The 15,955-nt window shown below is 40.6% G+C and overlaps 1 protein-coding gene across 8 annotated transcripts in view; it reads left to right on the top strand.

Moving 5' to 3' along the window:
• The window catches only part of ARID1B (AT-rich interaction domain 1B), a 412,304-nt gene that overhangs the window by 319,163 nt on the left and 77,186 nt on the right, over positions 1-15,955 (top strand). The window lies entirely within an intron of this gene.

The raw sequence follows: 15,955 nt of genomic DNA, 5'->3' as shown, positions 1-15,955 counted from the left end.
AGCCTTAGGCCTCCCTTTGTTTGCTTCTGTCTTCTCTCTCCCCTTCAGAAGTAAAGCTACTTTTGTTGATGGTGGAGGTGGTGATTTTAATCCAGATTAGCGTAGACTGGGCCTTATAAGCCTGCTGCACCGTCTAGTGCTTTGCCAAATCGCTTCCCACTGCCTGTGGGTCAAGGCTCATCTGCCCCACCCCATGGAGACGCCACTTTCCTTCACTCCCCTTCCTCTTTCACACCCGCCCAGAAGACAGAAATTGCTGGCTTGGTAGCCGATACTTAAAGGCTCCTGACCCCCAATGTTTATAATTATTACTGTATGGGTTGTAAAGACGATGATTTGTTTCTAATTAGAATTATAAGTATAAAGTTTCAGTTATTTTACATATTAAAAACTCAGCAATGTGTTATTTAGAAAGTAATACCAGTGAAAAGATGAATTAGCCTTATCTATCTGTCATTCACGTTAAAATGAATGTTTAGTAAGAATAAAATGAAATTTCAATTTCTAATACCTTTACATATTTAACTTTTTATTATAATTTAATGTATAATTAATACTTTAATTCCCTTATCAAAATACTACAATATGTCTTAATAATGGAGTAGTTCATGGTTTTTAAACTTGAGGGTGCACAGGAATCATCTGGAGACCTTGTCACACTAGATTGCTAGGCCACTCCCGCAGGTGTCTGATTCAGTAGGTCTGAGGTGTGGAGCGCTCACAGTCTGCATTTCTGACAAGTTCCCAGGTGCTGCTGATGCTGCTCATCTGAGGACCATACTTGGGCAGCCCCTGCCTTACAACGATGCTATAATATGTTTTCATAGTTGTGTGATGTGTGTATTTGTTTCTCTAAACTTTCCACTGTGGCCTCCTGTAAATCAGTCTTGCATCTCACATCCTCTCTATCAATTGCTTGTTCTGTGTTAACTCCTCATATGGCTCTGGTTGTCTAGAAGACATTACAGACGTTCATGGAGAGAGCACTAACGCCAAGCCAGGGGGAATTCTCCCCAAACTCCTTTTCTTGGCCGTGGGTTGTACCTACCTTGTGTGGCTCGGTCAAGGAAGTGAAGAAAAAAGGATAAAAGAAATTATCCTACACTGAAAGCCCACTCAGGCCAGACCCAGAGCTAAAATGAAGATTTTTGTTATTTAATCTTCACCGTATCCCTGAAACATCATTCCTACTGCGAGAATTCTGCTAATTTTGCAAGGATCAAAAGATAAGAGATACCTTATTTGGAAGCCCTACAGTTCTAACCTTTACTGCTAAGAACTAAAAAAGAGAACCACCCCCCTCCACATCCTCCAGTGTCTTTCCAACCCCTTCCTCCTGATAAATGTTTAAGGAATTTTAAAACGTAGAAAACCAAATATGAAGGACAAGATGACAAGAAATGTAGTTAAATCAAACTTTTAACTTCATACATTTGCAAGGCAAAATTGAGGATGTTCCTCTGGTGTCACTGTATGGAAACCACTATGTTGATATGTTTGGGTTTTTTTCCCCCCCTCTTATGTATAGTGCGGTTTTGGTAACTAGTAGTGGATACATAACAATCTGGCTAATATAATGACCATTTCCTTCAAATAGCAAAAATGAGTTTTATGATTTGCTAAATCTGAATTGGTTTTTATGAACGTATTCCTCAAACTTCCCCTGAGACTGTGCTGCCTGCACCATGTGCATCCCTTGTGCGCCTTTTGTTGGTTGGACAACCCCTGAGAAGGAAAACTTATTTAAAAATGACTGTTGGATGATACTTTGCCACGTGTGAGTTAAATTTCCTCTAAAATTGGGTAGCAAGTACTTTTTTAAAAAATGGCTTTGTTATTTGTTAAAATCTAGGAAGAAACGTTAGTTCCTGCCTAATGACACTTGATCAGATATTTTAATGGCAAATGACACATTTTAATGATTTGATACGATAATGAAAACCTTTTCCTTGTTTTACCATCATTTGGTATGTACCAATAGTATATATAGTGCAAAATAAATCTAAGAAAACCGTTGCTAGAAAATTCCCCAGTGTTGATTCCCATGTATTGAAAAGTAATTTAACTTCATTTATACCTTTACAGTTTGTATCTCTGCCCCCTCCCCTTATTTAAGGAAGTAATGAAAGAAGCAGAGAGGAAAAAAAATACATTGGTGAGTTAGCATCTTATTTTAAAAAATGTATTCTTTCTCCGAAACCATGGACCTTGATAGACAAGATAAGAACATAGCTTCTGTACTGCTGAGTGCTAAAATAACCAAGTTAAACACTTCCTTTTACACTTCCTTTGTTTTAACAAGTAAGATTATAAGAGAGTAAGATTCCACAATTATACACATTTTCTTTAATGTACCCACAGGAGATAGATTTTCTTTAATGGCAGAGAATCTAGAAACACACTTGCCCAGAGACAGCTGCACAGAACAGGAGATGCAGCCTACTTTCCTTTGGAGGTGCAGTTTTCTGGGTCGTCTCCAAAGTCCTCGTGGGAGACAGCAGTGCTAACAAACTGCCCTGGAGCTAGGTTCCTGCAGGCCCAAGAAGCTGATCGCTTGCTCTGCTGTCATTCCTTTGTGTTTGGTCTTTGTATCCCCATTCAGGAAGAACATTTATTAATAAACTACATACCCTGTTTAGGAATCGGAGGCTGTCCTGGGGTCTGAAGAGCACTGACAACAGCAAGGCCATGCCGTCTCCCCGAAGTTGAGCGCAGAGTCCGTGCCCTGTCCAGATCCCAGGCCCTGCAGTGCCCACCCCCCTCTTCAGCTCAATACCCTCTTCACCTGGTGGTTCTGGTGTCGAGTGTGTCAAAGGACATCAGTCACAAATTCATTTCCCCACATTGTACGTAGGTGAAAATAACTGAATTCCTGTAGTTTTCTCTTCTCCATCTATGAAGGTATATGTGGATATGCCCTTCATAAGTTACAGAAGGGAGGGAGACATTTGGGATGTTTACTGGCCGCTTTATTCTTCTGTAGTATTGTCACTACGTTTCATGTACTTTCCACTATAAAACTTGGTTTAGTTCTCTCCTGTTTGCGTATTATGTGGTGCTTCTTACTAACTGAATAAAGAAAATCAGTTCAGATTCTTTGGTTTTAACTTCTTCATTACTGATATAAGTTTTGGGTTGCTTTTTTTTTAAAACGTCAGTTCAGTATTCTGTAACACATTTGCCATTGGTTTTTATTTTAAACCACATCTTTTCTCTGTAGACCTCATATAACAACATACAGAATTGCTATTAAAGCATCTCATGCAGAAAATCAAATACAGTACTGTGAATTATATGAACTAAGGCAATGGAGGAACAGTTAGGATAACCCTACAATACTGAAATACGTTTTACAAGAAAATTGTAGCTAACATGTTTAGATTAGCTTTATCCTTCTTATTCTTTAGCATATATATCTTAAAATTTGAAAAGAGCAATAGGAAATGGCTTATTAGTGGGTTGTCCTGTTTTCCAAGAGGACTTGGAGGGAGTGTGGAATGATTATCTGAGTAGATAAATAAGCATAATTATTATTAACATCAAAATGATCACATTTTTAACCCCTGTAAAATGTTAAGCTTCATGAAACTAGCAAATGCCCTTCTAGTTTATTGGATTAGCAATTAGGTGAAAATGTTTCAAGAAGGCTTATTTATTTGGACAGATGTAGAGAGGTTCAGAATTAATGTTTTGAAAAACTTTTAATTGAATTCCCTTTTAATTTTCACAGTGGTGTCTAGGTAAATATTCATTTTAATGCTAGTGGTTTTCTGAAGGTCTGAACTAGATCTGGATTCTCAAAATCAACATAGGTTATTTAACCCTTTTCATCTAGTGCGCCAGCAGGGACTTCCTTAGTGTAATCCCATAGTATTTGAATAATTAGAAGGTAGTAATGAGGATTTAATTAGTCCTTGAGATATGCTGAAAGCAGAACCGCTAAGAACTTTCCCTTTTGGACATGGATTGCAAGCAGAACTGATGCTGCTACCGGACCGTGAGGTGCTAGAAAATGTATTCTATCACTGGAGGTACTTCTTTGGCACCATTCCGTGACCGTCAGATCTGTACGGAGGGCATCCTGGGTGAAATCTTCCAGAATTACTGAGTTCCCCAACCCCCAACCTTTATTCTTGTCCAGCCACATGACAGCCTTTTCTTCCTCTCAACTGTTTAAACAGAGTAGCAGTCAAAGTATACAGGCTTCCTGTAGCTAATTGAGAATCAACTGTTACTGTATCAGTGGTGCCCAAATTAGACAAGCTAGACAAGCTGTGTATTTACTCTATAGTTGCAGGACAAGGAAAAAAATAACAAAATTTTGCCGTTTCACATATCTCAAGTATTTAATCCAGCCAAACTTAGTCCTTGACAGCTGTACGTCAAGTGAATCACAAAATCCTCATCTTTGGAATCTGATATTCACAGTGATATTTATCAGTAGCTCCAGTTTGATAAATACAAACAGTGCCATTATCCAGAAAAAGTGTGTAGCAGATGGGGTGAGCTCAGGCATTTAGATGTTCTTTTTATGTGCTACCATGAGAAGGTGAATCAGAATCTGTGTACTTCAAAAGTATAAGGTTTCAAACTTACATATTCTATGTAGATGGATTGAATAGAATATGTCTTCATTATTCTTGTATATTTTTATTCCGTTATTAATCCCAAATGTTAACTGCCTTGGCATAATTTTGTTCCCTCTTTAATGAGGTATGTTAGCTTCTTTCAGCATCTGAATAGAATATTCCTTATTAAATTTCTAGGTACATTCTATTTGCGGAGGGCAAGTCTCTCTCTTACTTTTTAATGCCAAGGGCAAGAAAGAGATCTCTTAAAATAAATCCAGCGTCTTACTGTAGCTTAGACTGAACTGTTGAGGGCCAGAACTGAATCTCGTTTATGTTCTGCATCCCTGTGTCTACAGCAGCACCTCCTATATAATAGATGTTCAGCAAAGATTGAGCTGGACAACAGAAAGTAATTCAGCCTTCACAGCCATTCAGAAGTGTCAAATCTTTTCAGAGCACAGAACAACCAAAGAACAAAATATTTCTCGTTCTGAAATGAAGAAAGCTTACCATATTGATATGTCTCCTTTCAGTTTTCCCATTATAGGTCATTTGCTGTAGCGTAGAGTGTTTCTCTCTCTTGCACCACATTAAAGCTACCACTTCTGTCTTCCATTCTTCCCAGGCATATCTCTACAACCCTACAGACCCAATGTCAGTCTGAGCTGGGGTGCTCGCACCTGGAGCGTTGCACTAAGTGAATTGTCCAGGGGCCAGCCATGCTCTTTATAACCCAGGAATATTTAGATGGAAATAAGTAAAACTTCGGGGAAAAATGTTAATGCTACTAGCTTATTTCCTAGTGATATCTACACCAAAAACCAGTTTTGAAATTTTTAAAAATTATTTTTGATCATCTTAATTGACCTAACTCAATTGTTGAGAACAGATTAGCCAGTAAGTATAGAAATGAAGGAGACCACCGAGATAATTGTTCAGGACTTGGAAGTAGGATTTTTTTTTTTTTCTGTTTCTGCAAACTACAGAAATTATTTTGTTGCTCTTTCTATGAGATTCTCAGTTTTAAGTATGACAGTCAGTCTGCAGATGCTGAGATGTTTCACAGGGTAGGTATACTGGTTGTCCGAAAACGATCTCCTAATCTACCTTTCTAATTGTTCTTGCATATAAAAGTGTTCTTATCATTTATATCATGAGCATACTAAATACAAAAAGATGCTGCCTTTCAGGACAAGGGTATTGTCAAAGAGAAAACAGATGTCTTTCCTCAAGCATTGTCGAGTAAACATAGTAGATCAACGTGTTAAGGCATTAATGATAGTCTGCCCCCACCCCCAGATGCAATTAATTTAGCCTCTGCTCTTAATTGAGGATCCTTTTTTATAATCAGTGACAGATGAAAATAAACTCAAATGGGAGGTACTATACAAGAGAGAATATCTACAAAGCTGTTTCTAATTTCTTCAGCCCCAGAACTCTACCTCTGGGCTGGATTGTGGACCAAGCCGAACTAGTCAGTAATGAAGGGAATAACAGTCTAGGAATTGTATTAGGGTTAGTGTTGAATTCCTATTAAGTCTACTATCCAGAGATCTGTTCACCAAAGAGCTCAGAAAACAAGTATCCCATACAATAAAAGTCGATTTATATTCATTGAAGAATCATCAGTCTCAATTTTAGAATATTTTAAAAGAAGCAAAGTTTTGTTACTTTTGTGTGTGCAGTAATTTTTTTAATTGCCAGTTAAAGCTTGCTTTTAATAGTTAACACTCATTTGTAATTGGCTCATTATTCTTCAGTGAAAGTATTTGAGAATATCTGGATCTTAGGTAAATTCGGCATTGCGTGCACTTATTTCTAAAAACATGTTTTCTCCTGTGCTTTTTGGGTCTGTGACCTCAGTGAAAGACTGCTGTCTGCCTCGTTTCTCAAGCCAGAAAGCTAGAAGGCATCCTTGATGTCTTTTTCTCTCCCATCTGCCCTACACTAGTCATCCCATTCTGCGACCTCCACCCCTGGGTTGTTTCTCACAGGTCCCCCTTTCTTGGCTTTCACTGTCACGACCCCTGCCCAGGCCACCGAGGCATCATCAACACCTCCCAACCACTCTTCCTGTCTCAGCTTTGCTCCCGTCCATTCCACTTCCATGCTGCATCCAGAATGATCTTTCCAGAAGACTGGTGAGATCATGTCATTCCCTTCATAAAATCCTTGAAGAGCTTGCCGTTGCCTTCGGAGAAAGGCTTTACTGATGCACTTGGTTACTAGGCCCCTTCTCATCCCTTTCAGCCTCCCTTTCTGGTCTCGCTCCCATCACACCACTGCCTCACAGTCTCTGGCTACACTGAGTCCCTTCTGGGATCTTCATGTAAGCTCCTCTCCGACCCTTTTGCCACCCACCCACTCCTCAACCCCCACCCCACCCCATCCCTTGCCCATCTTTACTCACCCTTCATGTCCTCCGAACAGCCTGGCACCTGTTAGGTCCCTGAGTCCAGTCCGCGTTTACTGAGAGAACAAAGAACAAAGGCCTGCCCCACAGGCCGGGCACCGTCCCACCCAGGCAGGCGGTACTCAGGACCCCTTGCTGGGGTTACCAGTGGAGTTCTCTCCCAGCGAGAGCTCTGTGAGTACCGTGTGGCCTTGTTCAGTGTCAGAGCTCCAGTGCCTCTTACAGTACATTCTTTTCCTCATCTTAACCTTTAGGCAGTTTGGAACCAAAAAATTTGCGTTTAGGTGCAGACTTATCACTAACGGGTTTTGTGACCTTGGACGGTTAATTAAATCTCTGCTTCCTCATTTGTAAAATGGGGATCAGAGCATCCTGTGGATATGTTGTATGGATCAAATGCAACCTCGTATCCAAAAGTTATGTATTGCAAAGCACTGTGCAAATATTGATAATAAGCGTAAGCATCCGGCACAGATGACTCAGGTGAGACCTGGGTCGAAAGCCTTAAAAGGTGGTTTCTTCCAGCACATAGTGACACTCACAGTTGGCTTTGCCCTCAGCACTGAAGCGGACTTTTGCAGCTAAAACTCCAAAGAATTGTACAAGGGAAGGCCGGGTATTTTGCCCCCATCTACCATCTGGGTAATTAGTCTGGTCCCTCCCCTGACTCTCATTTTCCTGATGATGGATGATGTCAGCAGCCGAGAGGGCTTTGTGGGCGTGGATGGGGAGAACTTAGATGCTGTCGCCTGTGCCTCCGAATATAGGGCGCTGTAGTGGCAGGGAAGGAAGAGGGAGCGATTCTGCCAGTTAACCTGAGAGCACAGCTGGGAGAACACTGGGGGGCCCGGGTTACAGCCTTGAATGGGTCATTAGTTTCTGTCTTCCTCAGAGCAGTTCATGTTGCGAAGAGAAGCAGGCAGGCAAATAAACACCGAAGATATTAAAATGTAACAAGAATATTCTTTAAAATCTATTTTTCTCTCCAAATGGGAATCTGACACCTATTTGTGATGAGAAATCACTCTGTGTTTATAGTCGGAGGCTCCCTGCTAAGGTGGTACAGCGTGTGACCATTATTTCACACATGTGGAGAAACATCTTTTATTGAACTGCCTTGAAGAAACAAGGCAGTTATTCTGTGAATTTTTAACAGATGCCAACATGACAATAAATTGTCCACGTGCCAAAGGCAAAGCGCGCCTGGCTCTTTGGTGGCTTATGGAACCCTGGGTGTTTCGTGGGTGTCCTGACGGCGCTGGAGCTCTGCCAGCCGAAGAGGCACCTCTGACGAAGGAATCGCGTTTGTGTGTAGTTGGTACTGCGCCCGATTGCTCTCCTGCAGTAGCCTGAGCACGGTGGCTCTCCCTGTGCTGTGCTCTCTTTCATGGGTGGCATGAACCATGATTTGGGCCTTGGGCTTAACGTTGCTTTTTCTAACAGGATTCAAGGTCTCCAGTGATGACGTTGCAGAGTTTGTTGTCTTGCACCAAGAGGGAAAGGATATACAGCTGGAGGCTCAGGTCCATGTTAAAATGCCTTCCAGTTTAATTTTCTGAAACTCCCTGGGTTTGCTCCATTATTTATTTGACTTTCTTTCTAAATCAGTTTTGTAACAGCCTTCAACTTAGGGATGCATGTTCATTGGATGGTCCTTTAACCCATCAGTGACCCTTGTGGAGCTGTGATAACCTGTCATTGCTTATTTGGATTCATGGTGCTTTCCTCTGTATTTTTCTGTGTAGCATCTCCTCCAGATAGGACTTAAGGCCTGAGTATAATTTCATTCTATTTTTGAGAATTTTTAAAGTACTTCTAAAGATAAGCTGTATCTCTGTCTTCGCAGTGAAGAGTTTTTCTTCATTCATATTGCGTAGAAGCATTCTGTGTTCATTTCATCCCTTATATGGAAAATGTGATTTGTTTATAAGGACTACATAAATCAGTTGCTTGAAAACATTTTTTTGATCTGCTAAGGTTTAGATAGTCACAGTGGATTTTTCTTTTCTCTAAGAATTTTCTTTTTTTCAAATAAGAGAATCATATAGCATTTTTTAAAATATTAAGTGGAAAAATACCCACTTAATAAACCACAAATAGTATGGTGTTGAAGAAAATATTTAAAAGGTCTTGAAAACTCACTTATCTGATAATAACATAGATAGACATTTTAGAAATGCCAATTCTCTGTTAGGCCAGTTTTCTAAGATTTCAAGATAGCAATGTGTTTTCTTAAAAACACATTAAGAAAAAGAGAAGCATCTTTGGCTTAATTAGTCTTTAATACTGGCCTCTGTATAAAGATTGAAGTAGCATTTTCCCTAGACTTAACATGACTTATACTGCCATGCAATATTTAGAATAGATTGTTTGTCTAGGAATTTTCCATTGATTAATAATATAAATATTTGTAGGGGAATGACCCTAATGAAAACCATTCTCAACCTGCAGACTGAATAACTCCAGATGAGGTCCTGCCTTCAGCTATTGGATACATGGAAAACGGCATTCAGAAAAGTATCAAACCGTGGGGACTTCCCTGGTGGTCCAGTGGTTAAGACTCCGTGCTTCCAGTGTAGGGAGCGCGGGTTTGATCCTTGGTCAGGGAACTAGGATCCCACATGCTGTGTGGCACAGCCAGAAAGTTACAAAAAAAAATTATCAAGTTGTAATTAAATATCTAAGTGAACCCATGTGCCTTTGCAATAAACTTCAGGACAAGTTGTAAAGCTCTTACTAGGTGGTGGAAACGAGCCTGGCCAAGATGGGGCCTGTCTCGCATGAGCTCCAGGGCCCCTTGCCAAGCCCGCAGCAGAAGAGCAGTACGCCCTGATGCTTGGGCGAGGTCTCGGTCTTCAGACTCTGGTCTCCCTTCAAACCCCACAAAAAACCCTAATGGATTGATTCATCCTTGCATAAATGTTTAGCAAGCTAGGGATTATCATACGTGCTCATGATCCAGCAACAAACAGAAATCGAGATCCTTGCTCTTTATATCGAGTCTATTCAGGCACTTGATAGGACTCATACCTATTTCTGTGTATCTGTCTACCTTTCTTCTCTTCCTTCTCCCCGCTCCTTCTGCTCCCCAGTCCCACTCTCCCTCTCTTAATAGGCAAACTCCGGGGACTCTGCAGTATTGGGAAGGATGTACACTGAGTCTTACGCCGCTCAGAGCTAAGCAGTACTAGAGTTGTTGGTTAAGTGGCCTGAAACTGACAAGCTTCAGTCCTCTGAGCCGAGTAACATGGGCAGCCAGTTATTTCTGGAACTAGCTGTCAGGGAAAGGACACTGGTTTCTGGATAGTGCGCTGAGTGGGGAACGCTACCCATCAGCTGTAACTGGCTCTGGTGGAGGAGGTGCAGAGCTGGCAGGCCAGCACAGTGACACAGAGCTGTGTGCTACCTGGGGAAAGGCACCAAGCCATTTGCCAGGAGGCCACAGGGTGCGGCATTTATCACTCGGTGAATTCAGCGCAGTCCAGGGATGTGCGGCACTTCCTGACTTAGCCGCAGTGAATGGCTTGAAGGGGAGCCTGGCAAGGGAGGCTAGTTTGAAAACTTGGAGTCATTCAGCTGGGAAATAAATGGTGGATTGTATTAAAAATATTATGAATAATAACACCTGTCACTTATTGAGCTTCTGCTCTGTGTGCAGGCACTGAGCTGTATGCTTTACATAACGTTTTCTCATTTACTCTTATGAGGTGGGCTCCGTTGTCATGCACCTTTCTCAGAGAAGGAAACTGAGGCTTCACTGTTAACTAACTTGCCTGAAGTCACCTAACCATAAGTGGTGAAGCTAAAATTTGAATTTGCAGTGACCGTGGAGACGGGCAGAGCGAATGCACACGGCACACATTTAGGTGATAGAAATAACGGTGCTTCTGGGCCATTAGCTGTCAGTGGTTCTTTTTTTGAGGGAAGGGGGATCTCTCCCCTTATTTTCTTTTTATTTTTTTAATTTATTTATTTTATTTATTTACTTTTGGCTGCATTGGGTCTTCATTGCTGCCCGCAGGCTTTGTCTAGTTGCGGCGAGCGGGGGCTACTGTTCATTGTGGTGCGCGGGCTTCTCATTGCGGTGGCTTCTCTTGTGGAGCACGGGCTCTAGGCACGCGGGCTTAACAGTTGTGGCTCACAGGCTTAGTTGCTCCGCGGCATGTGGGATCTTCCCGAACCAGGGCTCGAATCCGTGTCCCCGGCATTGGCAGGTGGATTCTTAACCACTGCGCCACCAGGGAAGCCCTCAGTTGTTCTTTTTTTTGAATAGCTGTCCTCCTTTCCCCAGAAATGATTACTTGAATATACTCGCTCTGAAACAAGGAGCCAGACCATCACAGTTATTAAGCTGTTTTCCCAAAGTAACAGTAAATGGGTTCGGAATGAAGATGTTTTCTTATTCATTAAAAACCTGTGCTATTTGGTTCCAGTTCTCTGCCAGTCCCTTTGCATGGTCCTGAGGAGTCAGATACGAAGAGAGTGTGTTGTTTAAAGCCTCAGTGCTCACAATCTGGGGGGAGATAGTCACCCCAGCAAATGATGGCAGTGTGACAACTTCTCTGTCTCACATAACATACAGCATATGAAAGTGTCTGCTTTTCTGGAAGGCCAGGGAATGCCATGGAAGCCGCAGGAGACAGAGCCAGGAAGGATAGGAGCACGTCAGTGTCGTGGAGGCAGACGGCCCTCTGGGCACACTGTGAACCAGTGTTCGGTAGAGGACACAATCTAGCATTCTGTTCCCAAACTGCGCCGCTCAGTCGTGTGTTTTTTCAGTGAGAAAAATATATAAAATATCAGACAACATTGCACATAATCAGGGTAGAAATTGTTTTGTGAAGAGTACAGTGTGTGTGAATACTGAATGTGAATATATAAACACGTGCATACTCACCTATACACATTGAATCATGGTATACGATATATTTCTTTACTATGGATTGTGGTTAAAAAAAAAAAGTTTGAAAGTGGTTTCAGCGAATTAACCTCTGTGAGCCTCAATGTCTTCATAGTTGTTTTGAAGTTTAAAAGGACAAGTAATGAACAAAGCCATTAGCACATAATATCTGCTCATTAAATGTCAACTGTTGTTATTAGATCAGTGATAGCCCATTACCAGGAACATGAGAGGTAGTCAATAAATAATGGTTAAGTGAGTGAATGTGTGAATGTTTACAGGTCGAAAGCAACCTGGTGCCTGCAGGGAGGTAAAAGTGGGAGTGATCGAATCAGAGCGGGGTCGCCATGATGACCGTGTAGCCATGATGGGGAAATAGGTCAGGTCACATTTTGAAGAGACTTGATTGCTGGGCTGATGAGTTTGGCTTCATTCTGTTAAGCAGTCAAGAGCCATTGACTAGTTTTGTTGAACAGACACTGTTGAACATCCCTGGAGAGATGAGAAGGGTCGGAATTCAGAGCATCAAGTGGAGGCCCTGCCTTGGATGCAAGGACGAGGTTTCCTTTTGAAAGTAGGAAAGTCCATAAAGATGGGACATGGATGTCAGTGTCCGTAGGTGAGAGGGCAGGCCGTTGTAGAGGGGTGATGCTGCCTTTTCCTGTGGTTTCTTTACATTTAGCAGCAGAATTAGGGGAAGCCTTCAAGAAAGGGATTGTAAATGCTAAACCAACCATTCACAAGACCTAACCAAACCAAAGGGTGCCCAGTGACCGCTAGGATTCAGCTGAAGGCAGGAACTTTGGCTTCCAAGAATATACGTTGTGGCATCCACTTCACCGGTCAGACATAGTCTTAGACTTATTCGGATTTAGTTTGATTTACCTGCATCCTAACTTCAGCTAAGGTCTCAGCTTAAACAGGACTTCTTTGGGGAAACTTCACTGTCCCTAGTCTAAGTTGGGTCCTCCTCTTATACCCTCAGAGTTCCTGTACTTCTGTTTTCTTATACTCGTACTTAACTTTTAGTTGTTTATTAGATGGCCGTCTCTGCCACTAGGATGTGAGGTCCACGAGGGCAGACACTGTTTTGCTCATGGTTTACATCCTCAGCACCGAGGATGCTGCCTGGAATCTCGTTCGGTTGCTCTGTGACTTTAGTTTATCATTTTTCCCTGTTGATAGGTTTTCTTTTCTTTCTTTCTTTGTTTTTTTTTAAAGATGTTTGTTTTTTGATGTGGACCATTTTTTTAAGTCTTTATTGAATTTGTTACAATACTGCTTCTGTTTTATATTTTGGTTTTTTGGCCATGAGGCATGTGGGATCTTAGCTTCTCAACCAGGGATCGAACCTGCACCCCTTGCATTAGAAGGCGAAGTCTTAACCACTGGACTACCAGGGAAGTCCCCAGGTTTTATTTTCTACTCAACTAAATGGTAATTCTTCAAGGACAAGGATCATATCTTTTACTTTTTTTTTTTTAATGCTCTCTTATTCTTACCACAGCTCCATGAATGCCAGAGTAAAATTAGGGCATGCTGATAGAAGATTTGTGTATCATTATTGTGGATTGAGTTACCAGTATGATAGCTTAGGTCAGAACTCACACAGTGAATGAAGAGCTTGTAGCATCACTAAAAAGGCAATAGTAATGCCTTTGTATAGCATTTTCATGGTGTTTTTCAGTTTAGAAAAGCACAGTCACATACGTTTTTCTTATTTGACTCTCAGAATGATCTTGGAAGCCAGGACAGGAAGTGCATTCACTGTTTCATACAAGAGAACCCGTGAGTCCACACAGTGGATGGTGGAGGCAGCCTCTAACCCACATGTGATTTCAAACAGATGGTGTGTGCGTGTGTGTGTGTGTGTGTGTGTGTGTGTGTGTCCTATTACTACATTACCTTCTCTCTCAGAATAGAGCCTGCACCTCTTCATCTGGAGTTTGGTTGTACAAGTGTTCGTGATTGCATACACATGTAATGAAGGACTCAAAAATAGTAAATCCATTTATATAAGCCTTCTATGCATGTATTTTATGGATGAAGTGTACAAATCATTTTCATATAGTTTCTAAGATTTTTATTTCAGTAAGTTCTTTTATATAATGTAAATAATAATTATCTAAATTAGTACTTTTTTCCAAAGTTTGAATTTTCCATGTAAGATTATTTACCTAGGGCATATAATTCCATAATACATCTAGAAATTCAACATACTTTTATAATATATGGGAAATTCACTTTATACTTTCTAAATTTTCCTTACTAGATAGTCAGGTTTTCTAAACTCAGATGGTTTATAACTAGAAAAATTTCACAACTTTAAAAAAAAGAAAAAAACAGCTTCATTCTCTCAGCTGTCAGTTTTTCTGTTCATAAACTGTGTTACAAGCTGCCATTTTATAACTTTCTAAAGGAAGCAAAATACAATCAAATATGTCACCATAAATAGAAAATTATTGTTTGAACTTTGATATTTGGAAACATTTTAGCATTTATTTCATTCAAAATTAAGGTTAAAATAAAACAAAATGAAGAATATCCCACAAATAAATATACATGCAAATTTTAGACCTGAATTAGATTTTTCACACAAAAAAGTTTAAGCCAGAATCATAGAGAACTAGAGATAGAAGTGCCGTTACAAATATCGTATGTCTTCCCCCTCACCATTTAACAGGTGAGGAAACTGAGGGCCAAGAGGCTTGGTTAATTGCTGCATTCTGCACAGCGAATGTGGAAGGCCCTCGACTGACATCCTAGTCAGTTCCCTTGCTGTCACAGCATGCTGCCTCTCTTGCTTTCCTTTTTTGAATATATAATGATAGTAATAGCTAGTGATTAGTGAAAGTTCACTGTGTGCCAGGCACTACTATAAATTTTTTTACGTGTATCATCTCATTTAATCCCCGCAGCAACCCTATGAGGTAGATACAGTTGTCCCTATTATATAGATGAGGAAACAAAGAATGCACATGCAGGTCTCTATCTTTAGGATGAAAAGTAGAAATACTTCTTTTTTCATTAACTTCTGTCTTCTAATTTTTCATTAGTTTGTTTAGATTATGATGATACTCAATAACCTCTTAAAAATATGGTTATATCCATAACGGAAGCCTTTTTAGTAGGATTATTGCTGGCATTTCATTGTGACTATATATTATGGATCACTTTACCTACCTCCTAACCGGTCTCCTAACTTTTAGCCTTACTCTCCTTCAGTCCTTTCTTCTTGCGGCATATTATGGCAGAATTAGCTTTTGAGAATGCAAGTCAGATCATATTGCTTTCCTGCTAAGACTGCGTATGGCCTTTGCCAGTGTTAATCACACTGAAGGACCAAATTTTCATAGGATTGCAGGTGCAAGAGTTTTGGTGAACTGTACAGCTATTTGGTAATAATGGCTGAATCTGCAAGATGAAATGCTCCCCTAGTCAAGACGTAGAGGGGCCAACAGAAAAATGGGCAAATGATATAAATAGTTGTAGAAAAGGAGTCAAAACTGCTGTAAAACAAAATGTTCAGCCTTACTCATGATAAAAGGAATACACAATCTAACACAATCCAATTATAAAATATCCCTGAAAGGATACATTAAAAAACCATTTGTCTTTGACCAGGGGAACTCAGTGGTAGGAGATGGGGTCTATTCTTTTTAAGCTTTTGGAATTTGTAGACAGTTACACAAGTACTGGAGTACTGTGGATCCCACATATTTAAATAAAAAAACAAATGTAGAAATAAAAACCAGCTTGTTCATGCTAGTTGGAAACTACACCTGAATACGTGGGGTATTCAGGAGTTAAAAGACACTCATGGCAGTTTATAAACCAGAAAGTTATCATCATACTGTCTTCCTTTTGTGTATACATTTCAGATTATAGAACCTCTTCATGTGCTGTCTCAGTTGTTCTTGCAGCAACCTCATCTGCATTTTAAGGTGAGGAAACTGAGCCTCAGATAAATTATGATTCACCTAAGGTCACAGAGCTAGTTTTGATCAGTTCACACACTGCAGTATATTTATTTACATATCTGTCTACTCTACCAGATTCTGAGCTAGCGAC

The sequence above is a fragment of the Aethalodelphis obliquidens genome, unplaced genomic scaffold, assembly GCF_003676395.1.
Source record: "Aethalodelphis obliquidens isolate GAN/ISIS:26980383/991018 unplaced genomic scaffold, ASM367639v1 scaffold3, whole genome shotgun sequence".
NCBI classification, from domain to species: domain Eukaryota; kingdom Metazoa; phylum Chordata; class Mammalia; order Artiodactyla; family Delphinidae; genus Aethalodelphis; species Aethalodelphis obliquidens.
Note: the sequence above shows the minus strand (reverse complement) of the source record. Positions and strands in the feature narration are given on the sequence as shown.